The 17,528-nt window shown below is 39.4% G+C and overlaps 1 protein-coding gene across 3 annotated transcripts in view; it reads right to left on the bottom strand.

Annotated features, from left to right (window-relative positions):
• dnajc5b (DnaJ (Hsp40) homolog, subfamily C, member 5 beta) overlaps positions 1-17,319 on the bottom strand; it is a 73,309-nt gene extending 55,990 nt beyond the window's left edge. Inside the window, exons 1-3 of one of the 3 annotated variants that reach the window (XM_039754584.1) lie at positions 17,075-17,319; positions 16,911-16,979; positions 5,973-6,060 (exon numbers count right to left, since the gene is read on the bottom strand). The gene's annotated coding sequence lies outside the window, so the exon portion shown is untranslated. Of the gene's footprint in view, positions 1-4,188; positions 4,269-5,972; positions 6,061-16,910; positions 16,980-17,074 lie in introns of those variants that run through there. The other 2 variants (XM_039754587.1, XM_039754588.1) reach the window with 2 other exon arrangements.
• Positions 17,320-17,528: the final 209 nt, after the last annotated feature.

The raw sequence follows: 17,528 nt of genomic DNA, 5'->3' as shown, positions 1-17,528 counted from the left end.
AGTCCCAGCAACCTTGGAAGGGTTCTCAGATTGGACTTGGGTACCTGGAACCTCAGGTCAGTAGGTGACTGCCTGCAATGGGCAGAATGTATCCCCATACAGTAGGTGGCAGCATCCTGTCTGGTGAGCCCTAGTATGAACGTTTGCTGGGCAGCATGAGAGTTCTGGCCCCAGGGGCCTGCCCTTCCGGGTTCTCCCATTTGGGGGAACTTTTGGATACTGGCAGCTCAAGAACGTCCTGCCTGATCCAGAAGTGCTTCCTGGGAGATTAAGCACCAGAGGATTAAACACCAGAAATACTCTTGGGTCCAGAGTTAAAAGCAAGCTATCCACTTGACTTAGGAGGAATTGGAGTCGCATGTGGAGGAGAATTTGGAAGTGTAGAAGAAAAAAAAAGAAAAAAAATGTTCTGTATTGCCGAGTTGTCCGGAAGGTATTGTTTAAATTAAAAACACTTTCATTGAACTGAGATTGCTGTGATGCAGTTGTGTCTGGGGGTTTGGTGTGCTGAAACGCCTCCCAGAGGCCACAGTGATTAAACAGATTTGAAAGTTCAAACATTTTACATTTTTTTGATTCTTCAGTGTCAGATATCTCATTTTTGTTTATTAAATATTTTTGTAACAGTGAGTCATATTCAAAAATCCCAGTAATAGAACAGAATAACGTTAGATTAAATATTTTAAATTGCACTTTATAATATCATATAGTTAAAAATATGGCTCAATAGCTTTCACAGACATTAGATTCTAATTTTAGTGATATACAAACAGCATTGCCTGTTGAACTGCTGTTTGTTTTTGTGGAGGAGAGTCTGTGAGTAATTGTTGTGCAAATGTCTTAAACATAACGTTTTTGAAAGACTTTCCTGAAGAGTTCAAATCTCTCAAGTCTTAATGTAAAATGTTCGCTGCTTCAGACCACCATGTAGAGCCTGTCTGGAGTTTTGCCGACAAATTACAGTATCAGAGAAATATTAAATCATTATAATGTGCGGACAGTGTGTCTGTGGGTTTGATTATAGTCTGACGTAAATTTTGAGTGTGTGTTTGTTGACACTTCAGTTTTTTTTTCCTTTTACATTAATTTCAAGATAAATTGTTTTTTTTGTGTTTTTTTACTTTATTGTTAAATCTCCAACAGCCGCAGAAGTAAGCTGGTGTACAAACAGCTCCTAAAGACACTTCTACGATGTTTGACTAACTTGAATTGGGGGTCCATTTTCCCATCAGGAGTGGCTATTGGATGAATAAATGAGGAAAATCTACAAAATATACAAGTTGAAGTGACCTCTCCCAAAGTTAATTTGAACCAGTTAACTAATTTGTAACTGAAATAACACAGAATGTCAGTCCGTCAGTCCTTTTCCAACCCACTATATCCTAAGTGCCCCCCACGGGGGTCTGCTGGAGCCAATCCCAGCCAACACAGGGCACAAGGCAGGAACAAATCCCAGGTAGGGCACACACACACAAAGGACAATTTAGAATCGCCAATCCACCAAATCTGCATGCGTTTGTACTGTGGGAGGAAACCAGAGCACCCCCACAAAGACACAGGGAGAACATGCAAACTCCATGCAGGGAGGACCCAGGAAGCAAACCCAGGTCTACTAACTGTGAGGCAGCAGTGTTACCACTGTGCCACCGTGCCACACAACACAAAGAGTTTCTCTGTTTAAAGATAGATAAGTTTGAAAATTATATCAGTGTTTTTCAAAGGGAGATACTGAAATTTTGAAACCTGGCAGCATGCTTGAGATATCAAAATAAATATACAGTTCAAATATTGAACTGTCCTGACAAGTTTCCTCAAAGGATACGTTTGCCAAATATCAATAAAATCAGTTCACAGGTAGCTGAATTATTTTATGTGGATTATTTTATGGGCAGCACGATGGTGCAGTGGTAGCGCTGCTGCCTCGCAGTAAGGAGAGCTGGGTTTGCTTCCCGGGTCCTCCCTGCGTGTAGTTTGCATGTTCTCCCCGTGTCTGCGTGGGTTTACTCCCACAGTCCAAAGACATGCAGGTTAAGTGCATTGGCAATCCTATATTGTAATTGGTGTGTGTGCCCTGCAGTGGGCTGGCACCCTGCCCAGAATTTGTTCTTGCCTTGTGCCCTGTACTGGCTGGGATTGGCTCCAGCAGACCCCCCGTGACCCTGTAGTTAGGATATAGTGGGTTGGACAATGACTGACTGGATTATTTTACAAGGCTAAATCAAAAGTAAAGGCAATTTGAAAATTACACAGTAACTGCAACTGATAGAAGCTGATGTAATACAACACATTCACAATGGCTTATGGGTAATTCAACCACACACAGCGCAGCACTCTGTCATTAATCTAGTTGAAGCTAAGGTCAAATAAACATGGACGCTCTGCTGTGGGCACCATGATGAGATTTCTTTGGGGAGGATGAATGGAACCTGTTGAAATTCACTGAAGGATGCTGGCTTGTGGATCAGTAAACAGTTTGGGTACCCATGTTGTGCAAACTTTACGGTACCCCATTTCATTATGCACTTTGGCATGTGCTGGTGTATAGCTGATATCCAAATGTGCAACAACAACAACGGACAATGTCATCTTTCGGTCTTCTCTGGTGAAGGCATGAGCTTCATCCGTTACACTTGTTTCTCTCACTTTAAACCTTTCTACCCATTCCTAAACTTTTCATTGAGTCGTGCTGTTTTCATTTCCTTACTGAGCCAACATCCTTCAGTGAATTTCAGTATATTTCAGTTCATCTGCCCAAGAAAATCTCACTATGTCATGTTGTTCAACAATGGAGCAATCCTTCAGTGGGGCATCCATGTTCATTTGAATTTGGCTTCAACTGGACTAATGTCAGAGCACTGCACTGTAAATGTTTGAACTACCCATAAGCCCTTTCATCAACTTCTATCTGTTACTATTACGGTGTAATTTTCAAATTTCCTTTACTTTTTGATTTACCCTCCCATATGCGAATGCAAATGAAAAAGTACTTCATTCATTCCTTTTTCAAACCCACCTCATTCATAGTAGGTTCTTGTTTTGTGCCAGTGCTGCCCGGATAGGCTCCAATGGGTAAAGCAAGGCACAAAATAGATAGATGAAAGATTCACAATGAACTGTGTGGATTCTCCATCAATCTGTTTTACAAACCTTCTTGAGGTGCCAGTGTTCATTGTGGCAGCAAGGAGCATAAGACAAGAGGTAACCAGTAACTGGACTGCAGTCAGTCACCTGTGAGACCCAAGTGCACACGTAGAGCCAATTTAAATTCACCTATCTTTGCAGTATTTGAGAAAAGAAGAGACACATAGATAAAGGCAGAACATGCAAACTCCAAACAAATGAAGATCAGGCCGGGGAAACAATATATCGTGTAGCTTTGAGGAAGCTGGGTCATGCAGAAATAACTGAATTTCTTTTAGCGGCGAGACTCATGAAGCAATCATTTGTCAATAATGTCATATTAAGATCCCCACATAAACAGAGAAGCCCCTTTACTGATAAGCTAAATTCTTTTTAAATACACTCTAGTGTATTCTGTGTGTCCCTCTTTCCATCAGTCCATCCGCCTATCCATTTTTTAACCCACTTTTCAAATTTACAGCTCTTTGGAGCTTGAGCCTTTCTGTTCTGTCTGTGTAGATTAATTTAAATATCTCTTATTTTGTATTTGAAGGTCACTGATCCATTTAGAATTATTATGATTTGAAATGTTATATATAAAAATATTGAACTGAATAACAACAAAGCATCTTCACCTGTTTTATTAATTTTGCCTTCTTCAGGTTGCTGTTCCTTAAATATAGCAGTTAAATATTGGCAGTTGGAATAATCTAAATAGATAAACACTCAATATCATGTGTTTAAATGTTATTCAAATAAATTTCTCTGTATTCTGTACACATCACAGTAATGGCTCTATAAACCTATTAATGCACAATTACACTGTAATGTCAGAAAAAATAACTGTTTAGCAAGCACTTGCACGTCAAATCAGCTCCAGAACAGTGACATATTAGCAAAATAGTTTTCATATAAAAAATGGAATTACCTGTTCTCTTACATTTTTCATTTTTCTATTTGAATGAGTAGTCCCCATAAGTAACATTTACAAAACATAAATGAATAGCCATCTTTTGATAAGCTCTACCAGAATAAATATAAATTTCAAACAAATATAATAGTCTCTACCTGTTGCACCTGCCAGAGCCCTCTCTTCTGACGCTTGTTAAAGATAAGCTACACAGGTCAGAGGAGTCAGGTTGCTCGGCTTGGTGGAGGAAGGGTTGTAGCTAGAATGAATAAAACATTCATCAAATTGTGGCTTCACATTTCACAGGCAGCCAATGGGGCAGCTTCCAGGGAGATGTGTGTACTTGCTCGTGTTTCACCCCGGCCCACCTGATGTGTATGAGTCTACAGCAGGAGACAGGAGTTAAAGCCGTTTGCTTTGCCCCATCAGCTGGCCCGAGGAGATCTGTGGCTGCCATGGAAGGAAACCCAAACTGTGTTGATCTCAGTGATGGCAGCCATTAATTTCACTGCATTTATGTCAGGTGCAGAGGCAGTCAGCTGATAATTTCAGATGACTTAAGTACTATTTATCTTAAATTAATGGCTAATAACTTAAATAACTAGATGAAGTCAATTACTGAATCAGTATTTGTTTAACGTAAAAATTGTATATTCTGACATAATGCGTGATAAGATTAAAAAAAAAAAACAACGATGCCTGACAGTATAGTGAAATTTTTTTAGTGTTTTCCTCAATGCCCTTATTTTAAAAACTGTTTATCTTTACAGCACAACAGCTGCTCAAACAATAAGTGCTTGCCACAAAATCTTTGCATATAGAATGCTACTGTGGCTGTCCGTTTGTCTGTCCAGGATTTTAAATCACCTGTAGCTCTCAAACCGTTTGACCCATTGACCTGAAATTTGGTACAAATATACTACATGACGTCTACTATCCGCTTTCGGGGAGATGATCGACCTCCAAGGTTATTCCTCTTTTTATTTTATTATAGAATCAACTCTCGGCAGTGCGCAGGAGAGTGGCCATATGGTGCCGTTCTCATTCCCTACCACCACTGCTGTCACTTCCCCTACCTCTTCATATCTTAAATCATTCTTGAGGCAGATTGAAGACTTATGTGCCAGCTCAAGTGAAAAATGAAAGAAAACGTACTAAGTAATTGCAACACAAACACTTAATCAGTTTTAATGCAAAAAGATGCTGACGAAAGAAGAGAAGAAGCCGGCCACTAGGGTGGAGAAAAGAAGAGCTGCTCAGGAGCAGCAAGCACATCAACCTTTGAGCAAACAAACGCTAAACGTACAGAGAAAGAGGATGAAAACTAGGAATGCTCAAGTCAAGTGTATTCACTGCACGTTATCATGCAGTGCGCCGTTACTGGTAACATTAATAATGTCACAAATGCATATTATCTTAATGCTAATACAATTTCTACAGCAACAAAACTCCTCCTCCTCCTCCTCTTACTATTACTACATCTAATAATAATAATAAATACACCAAGGTACCTGGATATAAAGGGAACAAAGGCAAACAACAAATAGGAGATAATATTATTACTGTGTATTATACTAATGTTACTTTTCATAACAATAGCAATACGTTCGTCAACCAATCCGTGATGAAGCTGAGACTCAAGACCAACATTTAGAAGAAGGCCCTACTGCTGACAAATAAATGCTGCTAACATGACCAGTTATATGACATTCATGGACAAAAGTGTAAGTGTGGCCGTTTTGAACAGCCATGGTTGCTCCTTTTAATCTACCAGCACAGCTTTGGTTTGGAATTTCATGTGAATACAAAGCTCCAGTTCTTCATTTTTCTTGTCTGCTTTGAACTTCTTTACTGGCTCTCAAACAGATCTGGAGTGTTGAAGCCCCTTACTTGAGTTCATTTAGAAGTATTTTAAAAATAATGGTGAGATGCAGCTACTAACCTCTTCTCCTCTTCCAGCCATAGAGTTGTGGAGGAGCCCCTTCTCTTCTGGTTTGACCTAGAAGTCCTGCCCCTCTTTGGTTTAATAGCTAAAAAAAAAAAAACCAACGCAACCGGAAGTCAGCGTTCATTGCACACACCACAGCTGCTAGTAGCTGCCTGAAGCAACAACCTCAACCACAATCACTAAACATGGCATTCTTTACTTTGAAATTCTTTCTTTCTATTTTTTTTTAATAATAGCATCATTGCTCATTAAATGGTGACCTCTCTGGAGACCCCCACACTTCTACTTGTAATGTCCCTTTTGTCCTCTTAATGCACAGTATCACAGTTATCCAAAGGATTCTTTGTAAGAAAAGACCAATATTGCAAAAAAAAAAAAAAAACAACAAACACACATATTTGCCAAAAAAGCAGAAGACAATGATCATCATATATATTATACTAAAGAAAAATATTAATACTTAAGAAGAATGGTGGCTCAGTGGTAGCGCTGCTGCCTCGCAGTTAGGAGACCTGCTTCCCGGGTCCTCCCTGGGTGGAGTTTGCATGTTCTCCCCGTGTCTGCGTGGGTTTCCTCCCACAGTCCAAAGACATGCAGTTTAGGTGCATTGGCGATTCTAAATTGTTCCTAGGGTGTGTGTGTGTGTGTGTGCCCAGCGGTGGTCTGGCGCCCTGCCTGGGGTTTATTTCCTGCCTTGCGTCCTGTGTTGGCTGGGATTGGATCGAGCAGACCCCGTGACCCTGTAGTTAGGATATAGCAGGTTGAATAAAGGATGGATGGTATGGATAATATACTGTAGTCTGGTGCAGTGGTACACAGGTTAGCATTACTGCTCTATAATTCCAGAACCCTCCATTGAATTCCTTAACAAGTTACTGGTGCTGATGTGTCACTCATTGCAGAGCTGTGATGGGTGCGGAAACGCAATATATCAGTGCTTGGTCTTTACTGTTTCTGTGCACTTTACACGTTCTCAATATGTCCATATCGGATTTTTCTGTTTCACTGCCGTTTTCTACCCACGTCACAAATTCCTGCTGTACATGACAGGTGAATTCTTATCCTTGGAATGGCATTGAATGACCGAGAGTGGGTGTCAGTGTGCCCTGAGAAGGACTCAACCTGATAGCACTTCCTGAGAGACTCCCAGGGCCAATGTACTGTAAAATGTTGGCTAAGGAATCGTGTAGGCTACTTTAACAAAATGAAAATGGCTGAGAGCTACTTGTGTTTTTTAACGTCTATTCTCATAGGTTATTTCAACCCAAACAAACTAAATAAGTTGTTTTGTCTGAACATTTACAAAATGTTGGTGTCCACAACTCACATTTTGCATTAAAACATCACAAAAAATATTTAGTTCACCTGCAAGTGCATTTGTATGACTGTATGCATTTTCTAGTGTATCTCACACGATTGAATTAAAACATGAATGGCGTCAAAACAAAACAATGCAATTACAAATACACATATATTACTTATTAAATTTTTTCATTTTGTTACATGTCACTGTTTCACTTTATTCACATGTCCACTTGCACGTATATGTTTTTTAGTTAGTCAGATGACTGGCACTGCATGGAGTCAACAAGAGAGGTGTATGGTGGAGTGGAGCCACTTAGGTTCACTCTAATGGAGTCCTTTCAATGTCCATCTGTCAGTCTTGTTCTGAACTTTGATTTCATGACATTCATGTCAGAAAACGCAGACACAGAGAGGTATGTAGACACAAACAAAGTGGATATTTTTAGAGCTGCTTGGTTCTTATAGTTATCTGGCTCTACTAAGCTCCAGAAATGCTGAGAATGCTGTTGAGACTTTAACTGCACATTATTTTGAAGGTTTACTAATACAGTTAGGTCCATAAATATTTGGACAGAGACAACGTTTTTCTAATTTTGGTTCTGTACATTACCACAATGAATTTTAAATGAAACAACTCAGGTGCAGTTGAAGTGCAGACTTTCAGCTTTAATTCAGTGGGTTGAACAAAACAATTGCATAAAAATGTGAGGCAACTAAAGCATTTTTTTAACACAATCCTTTCATTTCAGGAGCTCTAAAGTAATTGGACAATTGACTCAAAGGCTATTTCATGGGCAGGTGTTGGCAAGTCCATCGTTATGTCATTATCAATTAAGCAGATAAAAGGCCTGGAGTTAATTAGAGGTGTGGTGCTTGCATGTGGAAGATTTTTCTGTGAACAGACAACATGCTGTCAAAGGAGATCTCCATTCAGGTGAAAGAAGCCATCCTTAAACTGCGAAAACAGAAAAAACCCATCTGAGAAATTGCTACAATATTACGAGTGGCAAAATCTACAGGTTGGTACATCCAAAGAAAGCAAGCACTGGTGAACTCAGCAAAGCAAAAAAACCTGGATGTCCACGGAAGACAACAGCGGTGGATGATTGCAGAACCATTTCCATAGTGAAGAGAAACCCCTTCACAACAGCCAACCAAGTGAACAACACTCTCCAGGGGGTATCGATATCCAAGTCTACCATAAAGAGAAGACTGCATGAAAGTAAATACAGAGGGTGCACTGCAAGGTGCAAGCCACTCGTAAGCCTCAAGAATAGAAAGGCTAGGTTGGACTTTGCTAAAGAACATCTGAAAAAGTCAGCACAGTTCTGGAAAAATATTCTTTGGACAGATGAAACCAAGATCAACCTCTACCAGAATGATGGCAAGAAAAAAGTATGGAGAGGGCGTGGAACAGCTCATTATCCAAAGCATACCACATCATCTGTAAAACACGGTGGAGGCAGTGTAATGGCTTGGGTGTGCATGGCTGCCAGTGGCACTGGGACACTAGTGTTTATTGATGATGTGACACAGGACAGAAGCAGCCGAATGAATTCTGAGGTGTTCAGAGACATACTGTCTGTTCAAATCCAGCTAAATGCAGTCAAATTGATTAAATGATAAAGATGGACAATGACCCAAAACATACAGCCGAAGCAACCCAGGAGTTTATTAAAGCAAAGAAGTGGAAAATTCCTGAATGGCCAAGTCAGTCATCTGATCTTAACCCAATTGAGCATGCATTTCACTTGTTGAAGACTTAACTTCGGACAGAAAGGCCCACAAACAGACAAACTGAAAGCCACTGCAGTAAAGGCCTGGCAGAGCATTAAAAAGGAGGAAACCCAGCATCTGGTGATGTCCATGAGTTCAAGACTGCAGGCTGTCATTGCCAGCAAAGGGTTTTCAACCAAGTATTAGAAATGAACATTTTATTTCCAGTTATTTAATTTGTCCAATTACTTTTGAGCCCCTGAAATGAAGGGATTGTGTTAAAAAAAATGCTTTAGTTGCCTCACATTTTTATGCAATCTTTTTATTCAACCCACTGAATTGAAGCTGAAAGTCTGCACTTCAACTGCATCTGAGTTGTTTCATTTAAAATTCATTGTGGTAATTTACAGAACCAAAATTAGAAAAAAGTTGTCTCTGTCCAAATATTTATGGACCTAACTGTATAAAATCCAGTCCCTGTCTGTCTGTATGTCTGTCCGCTTTTCCGAGAGAACTACTTAATGGATTTAGATCAGGTTTTTTTTTCTAGAATTTGCTTGAACATTCCGGTTGACTTTGTGACCTCTCTCATTGTCCAAGAATCATAGTTGCTTACAGACACGCAACAGACCGAGGAGAGGGGCTTCCTCACTCACTTGCCATCTTCGGGACGTGTTCTTAACTATGCTTGGCTTGCGCATGAGAGAACAATTGAATTCAAATTTTTTAATATTTAAAATAAAGTGTTACTTAGTTCTTGATGAGTTTGAGTTTGGATATTCTATTAAGTGTACGGATCGTGATTTTGTGTTAAAAGGATCGTGATATGATTTTTTGGAAAGATCGCCCACCCTAATTTGACTAATAAAGTTTTCAAATTTAAATAGGATTCATTAACCCTTTGGCGAGTTACTTGGAAAGGGGTTGCGAGCTCGCGAGCAACATGTTGGAGACCCCTGATTTAGTATATGCTAAAGTTTATAAAGTTACATGTTAAAATCGTTCAAAAGGTAAAGCTACAATTTCTTAATGTGAAACTATTTATTGAAAACATCTCTTTGACAACCTTTTTTTTAATGTTGTCTTCCAAGACCCACCTGCAGTTTTATTTATTTACTTATTTATTACAGGAAACATTCTGTTACAACGAATATCTTTACAATGAAATTTTCATTACAACGAAGTATTTTTATGGTCCCAACAGCTTCCCCATATGACACGAGTCTATAGAAATCTTGTTACTACGAAGTACATTCAGCAGATACTTTCAATACAATGATGTCCACAAAATACCTTGAAATTTCCTTGTACTGTTTTTTTTTTTGTTTTTTTACCTTTTTGTTTCCTGCATTTTTCAGTGATACCTTTTGCTTATTTCTTGTCAACATTTGAAAAACATCCATTGGAATTTAACTCATTGTCACCCTCCTATAGAAAAGGCAGACACAAAAAAACGACAGTTCATATTAGAAATAAAAAACTTTTCATTTTTTGCAGCTCTCGATTGCGGCAAAAAACGTTACCAGCGAATTCGGAATTTCGCCATCAACACTGTCAACTTTCTTGAAAGACAGAGAAAAAAAAGAAGAAAAATCTCGGGATTCAAACAAATGTGAACTGCTGCATTTAAAGATGTTGAAAAAGCAGTTTTGATGTGGTTCAGTGATGCTCGTCCAAGAAACATTCCTATTAATGCAGCACTCATTCAAGAAAATGTGAGGTTTGTAAACTCTCTTGAGACCTCCCCCAACTAGACAGCATGCCGAACAGTGTCCCGAAGTGTGATCGCCTTGTCTGTACGGGGCAATAGCAGGCTCACAGCTATGCTGCATCTCTCCACTAAATTAAATGGAAAAGATCTCGATGGGTGATGCAAAGTTTGGAGCACGGACATTGTAAATGCAGATAACAGGATTACTTGGTCACTGACCTGGCCACAACCCTGCCTGACTGCTGTGTTTGTGTATGGCAGAGTGTCAGATCACGCTACAATAAATAACTGTGCTGTTCCTGTTTCAAACAGAATAAAGCTGGCTTTGCTAAAGTACTGAGACTAACCCTCGTGTTTTGGGGTGCAAGACAGGGACTTATAGCGTGAACCCAATCTTTTATGATTTGCTTCTGTGGTGCTTCACTGCACCGCTGTGAGCCTGCTATTGCCCTGCCCCAGCAACGGACAAACAATCTTCCACAGACACTGCAATCACGCTTCGGGACGCACTTCAGCATGTTGTTCCCGTTGGGTAAGGAGTGGGGGGATCTCAGACGCGTTCAGAAACCTCACAATATGAAGAAGAAGAAAAGGATGATTCGGCTTCTGATTGATAACTGTGCTGCACACAACATGCTTCCACATATAGATAATGTTCGTGTTGAATTTCTCCCACCCAATTGCACAGCAGTGCTTCAGCCATTGAATTTGGGCATCATTCGCACCCTGAACGTGTATTATGGCAAGGAAATGCTGAGAAAAATTCTCGTCAGCATAACTTGTAGGCAGGAGGAGATTAAAATTAATGCAAAAGAAGCTATTGAAATGATTGCAAATGCCTGGACACAAGTTAAAGAAAACACTATACTGTAGTAACAAATACAGAATCTCATTACAATGAAAATTTCATTACAACAAAATATTTTTAGGTCCCTGGGAGTTCGTTGTAACAGAATTTTACCTCTATATTTAATTGTTAAGGTATTCTTCACACCCCTTATTAGAAACAATGCGATTTCAGGGTCCTGGAGTGAATTGGCACCCTCTGGAAAGAGGAATACTTAAGCGTGGTGGAGAAGAATATAAGGACACTACCAGCCTCTAGGGATGGTATAACTTTATGATACTGCCAGCTGAGCCACTAATAGAGTATCAGGATATCAACTGTATATGACGGCCCTAAAGACCTGGGGCCTCATGTATAAACGGTGCGTACGCACAGAAATGTTGCGTAAGAACTTTTCCACGTTCAAATCGCGATGTATAAAACCTACACTTGGCGTAAAGCCACGCACTTTTCCACGGTACCTCATGTCTTGTCGTACGCAAGTTCTCCGCTCGGTTTTGCAAACTGGCGGCACCCAGCGTCAAAGCAGTACTACTGTTCTTGTGTAGTTACTCATTATTTTCATGGCGCGGCTTTATAAATACACAGAAACTAACCGCATATTGTTTATTAGTGTAATGCATCTGATTGTAATTAACTCGTAACAATATAATTGTCCAGGGAACAGCCATAGTATTCCAAATGCCATAACTGCTTTAGCGTTGTTACTCTCACTTCTTCTTCTTCTTCTTCTTTCAGCTCCTCCCGTTAGGAGTTGCCACAGCAGATCATCTTTTTCCATATTACTCTCACTGCACCACTCGGAGTATTTATATCACTGTATCTGAGTGTGAATCACAGCAGCAGCTGATCGGAAAGAGAATTATTGGTATACAGCTTCAAGGACACGCTATCTCTGCCACGGCAAAACGTTTCAAAGCCTTTCCTGTACGGACCTCGCGGTTCAAAACAGTTTAATCCCAAGAACTTTAAATGCAGCCAATCAAGTGCTCCTTGTAGAACTGTTTGTACTTATAAGTACAATCACCCCACTGTAAACTTGCACTATAGTTATAATATCGCACAACCTGAGCCACTTTATAAAGCGCGTATTTACATATGATGACGATATCATTTTAAGGTGAAATGCAGCAAAATATGTTTATTAAATTATACAGATAAAACTTTAACTTCATTTAAATAATCTATATTCTTCACTGGGACTGGCATGAAGGATAGAATAATTAAACATGTACTACGAAGATATTTCAATGTTCTTTAAACATTTTGAAGAATCGGCGCTAAGCTTACAGATGGCTTAACGTCTATTACAGAGCTGATTGTATGGCGATCGGTTACTTGGGGAAAGAAAAGCACTGACTGCAGTGACGGCTACGCCAATATATATTGAATATAAAACAGAAAGATAAAATAACAACACAGCTAAAAACACAGTGACAAATTTCGGCAAAAGTTAAATGCTTGTGTCATGAGCACGAGGCGGCTAGTGTCTGAAACATACGTGGTCATCCACCGTGCATAAGATACTTTACTGACATTGGCGGCGAAGGAGCCAGCTACCGATTCTTCCTCTGCCCAGTGCCACCACAAGTTTAGAGCCGCCCCTGAGTACTGCTCCAATAAATTATTTCATCGAAGTGAAACATGTTTAATAACGTGCTTTAACTCCTATCATCATGAAAATGACATCACGTGTACATCTCAGTATTTTAGTTATTCAGAGAGCTGTAATATCACGAATGTAATGGATTCTGTGTCCAGTTGGAGGAAGAGAGCCAGTTTAAAGAAGCAAGTAGTGATTCAAACACATAGAGCACATAGAAAATCAAATACAAAACAAAGCATTTAACGTGCTACTTTAATTACGATGTGATTTTAGAAACTGGTTAATTAAACAATTTTAAGATGAATTTTATGATGTTCTACTTTAATGACAAAATAAACTACGTGATTAAAGTGGAAATGTCGAGATTGAAGTGGACATTTCGTGCTTTTTCCCCACCGTGTGGCTTTTTCTCTGTACCCTAATAAGCTTTCATATGACACTCAGACAGTGGGCTTACAACTCGGCTTTCCACGGCGACTTTGATATGTGACTTCTTTTTTATTTCCGGCACTGTGCGATTTTGTGGATGTGAGCTTTCATGTTTCTCCAACACGCTATATCACTCGATCAACTTCCTTTTGTTGATTATACCACAGCTTATTTGAACAAATAGTATGTTTTTCCTTTGCCTCCACTTGGTATTCGCTGAAATTCTTATGTTTCCCCCCGTGCTTTTCCCATTGTCTTTTCACAGAAGGCTGCGCTTAAGGGCGATTTATATTGATTTGCATATTCAAATAGGCGTAATTCTGGGAGGATTTGGGGCGTTACATAATGCGCGTGCACGAGCGTTAGTTTTCACGCTGATCGGGATTTATTTAGCGGAAGAACGTGGAAGTTGGAGTACGCACAGATTCCTGCATCTGGATTTTTCTGTGCGTAAGCACATTTCGGCTTTTGTGCTTACGCCATGTTATAGTGCGAGTTCTACGCACGGCGTTATACATGAGGCCCCTGCTGTGGAGGGGTCAAAGCTGTATCCACACTTCAGTGAGAGAGGCAGCTGGAAAGAACGGAGTCATAAATGAGTATTCCTGAATAAGAATTAAAAAAGGGCTATGGAAAGTCGAGATATAGGCATGAGGTGAAGGTATCCAAAGAATGCCCCTCTCTGTCATCCCTGTGGACTTTAGTGCCAGAATGCTGTGGTTTGAGAAATGTACTAATCGACTATCCCCTAATGGAAGATGATAGTGGCTGTATTTTGTACTCCATAGAGCCCTTCCAGTTTCACAAATCAGATTATTGAGTCAGTAAATGGTGACGCAGCATATTGTCCATGAACACCTCAACAGTCAAAGCACATATGTGAGGATGTTTCTCGAGTATGGTTCAGCCTTTGAGACAACTGTTGAAAACATTGAACTGTGGCACATTTTCAGCAACTGACTGCTAGGTTTGCTAACCTGCAGGCCTTAAGTGGTAAAGGAAAAATCTTTACCTTCTCTTTACCTTTACTTTCATTAATAAACATTTTATACACTGTAGCCACCCTAGTGTGTAATCATTTAATATAGCAGTCAAACTGTTTTTTCCCTGCTCCTATACTTACCTAACACTAGATGTCACTAAAATCATTTTGATCTCTTTAAATGCAAGAAAAACTAAGTGAAGAGATGAATGAATTGGCAGAACCTTGTACATTTTACATGTCCAAATGATTTAAACTGTCACACTGATTACAAGCTCATTTAAATCGGAGGCTTTGTGTCACTTTGGATTCTGTAAACACAAAAATGGAAGGTTAATAGAAAAGGAAAACAGAAACGAGCAAAATTCCCTTTTACTTATTCTTTGAACAAAGGATGCTTGAAAAGTTGTGATCTAGCAATGTAATAAGTGTATGATAGTCAAAGATTTTAATTTATTATTTAACATATGACTGCCAAGCCCTTTTTTCAGTGTCCTCATGGGTATCTCCCTTAGCTCATCCTTAATTAGTCGTGTTTAAATTCTGACTGGTTTTTAGAATAACCTTTGTAGCTGCATTAGCACTGCTGAAACTTATTATTATGTTAAATGGGTTTCAAGGTATTGCAATTCCGAAAATTCAGTTCCAAGTTCAAAATTAAACAGTTTTCTCAAGAAACATGTCAATCTAATGTTTTTTTTAGCAGAATCAAAGTTATTCTATTCGGCAGACAGCTCATAAATGAAGATTTCATACAAAGGTGTCCACTCCTATCTTGAAAGAAGACGACAAATGGGGTTTAACCAGGACAGAAAAAGAAGGGGAAAGTCCATAGGCACAACTACATATGAGGATCAGAGTGTGTAGTGTGAGAAAGAAATGCCTTTATACAGCAGGTCTTCAGTTGGCTTCTTCCATAAATAAACGTCAAATACAAATGTCCTCTCCAACAGAGAAAACACAATGTCAGGATGTCAGCCTAAAAGGCAGACTTTCAAAGAAAAAGCCTTTTTCGAAATTGGAAGATAAAAAAAAAAGATTAAAATGGGTCAAGAACATAGACATTGGACGGAAGAGACTGGAAAAAATATTAATGTCAGTATCCTGATTCTCGCTATGAAGAATGACCCTGAGCAGGGCCATAGACATGCTGTTTTGGAAAAAAAAAAAAAAAACTATTGCTTCTTTGAGAACTTATTGTTATTTGATCACTACTGACTGATTTTTGTGAGTTGTACTCATTGTCACCGGCACCCATGTAAAATTTACCGCACTGACGTTCACTTCAGTGCATACTCATGCTTAGTGCATTTGTTTGTACAAAGCCCACTGATGAGGCCCGATGCAAGAAGCAGTTTGACAAATGCTCACCAAGCAGTAGTAAGCAAGCATGCCTAACGTATGCAGTATCTAACTGACAAAGAAGTACCAGAAATTCATATTTTTCGACCCAGTGAAATGCTCTCATAAAAGAACTGATTTTTATTTTGCCTCTAAGGCAGGCATGTCAAACTCACTACCATTGGTGGGCTGCTTTGACTGCTATATGAGCGTCAACGGACAGCACTGTAACAAAAATACTATTATACAAAGTAACTGTAGCTTTCTTTCCAATACTGAAAACTTTAAAAACATTAACACTTAAAGTTTAAAGAAAAGCAATTTATTTCCATACAATCTCCGTACAACAGTGTACAATTAGAGTTTTAGCCTCTTAGCTAGATCCTTATATAGGAGTCTTAGAGTCTGAGACTTATTTCTTTTGTCCCAACACTTGGCATCTCTTGTTAGTAACCCGTTCGTCAATATCATGCTTAAAATCTTGTGCAGCTGCAACTTTTATGAGGGATGAAAGGTGCTCGACAGTAAGTCTTGAGCGACATGGGGTTTTGGTAGCTTGAATTAACGAAAACAATTGTCACAAAGGTAAGTGCTTCCGAACATACAGTACTCTCAATGCCAACTTACGGATCTGCACATACGAGGGTGGCAGGTAAGCATACAAGACTGGCACACCAACTTCATTATATTTTGCCTTCAGAATAGAATCTGACTGCAGTTCAATCAATTCCATTTGGATATTCTCAGGCGCATTCTCAACATTGTAAAAGTATGGGGACGTAAACAGCGCAAAGTCCTGTTCATGTGAACTGAAATCACGAAAATGCTCACTGAATTCATTACTCAGTAATTCAAGTTGGAAAACAAATCCTCCAAAAATCGAATTTTACTTTACTAAGTTTACTTCAAAGTTTATATTGCAAAATAAGCCGATATGCAAAAAGCCTCCTTTTTACAAACTCAAAATTACAAAAAATTGTTAATAAGCAACTCACCAACTTCTCGCATCTTCTTGCATTTTATTATCATTTCCGTGACCTTGTTCCATAAACACACCGTAAGAGCTATAAAAGGCAAAGTACAAAAGAAAAAGCATGTAAATAACTTAACATAAACATTCGTAACCTTTGTTTTACATATAACACAGAGAAATTAATACCTTGTTCACTTTTCAGCAAGGTGCTTGATTGTTAACCCCATATGTCGCCATTTTCCTTTCCTATTCCTGGCAAAACCGCACAATTAATTATGCAAACTAAAGACACCCAATGACTTGTCAAAATAAAAGAAACGCAAACCGCTGTATTTCAAGCCCTGCTGAAGCATCATGTGTCCTTTACAAAGGGAAAGCCCAGACACTTTGCGGAGGAAACTCATTTCAGCCGCTTGTATTCGTGATCTCATTCTTTCGGTCACTTCCCACAGCTCATGACCATAGGTGAGGGTAGGAACATAGATCAACCGGTAAATTGAGAGCTTTGCCTAATGGCTCAGCTCCGTTTTCACCACGAAAGACCGATGCAGAGCCTGCATCACTGCGTACGCTGCACCGATCCGCCTGACGATCTCCCGCTCCATTACATGAAAATTATGCAAGCTATTACTACTCGTGA

The sequence above is a fragment of the Polypterus senegalus genome, chromosome 5 (genome assembly GCF_016835505.1).
Source record: "Polypterus senegalus isolate Bchr_013 chromosome 5, ASM1683550v1, whole genome shotgun sequence".
Classification (NCBI taxonomy): domain Eukaryota; kingdom Metazoa; phylum Chordata; class Cladistia; order Polypteriformes; family Polypteridae; genus Polypterus; species Polypterus senegalus.
This window is presented reverse-complemented; position numbering and strand designations above follow the sequence as displayed.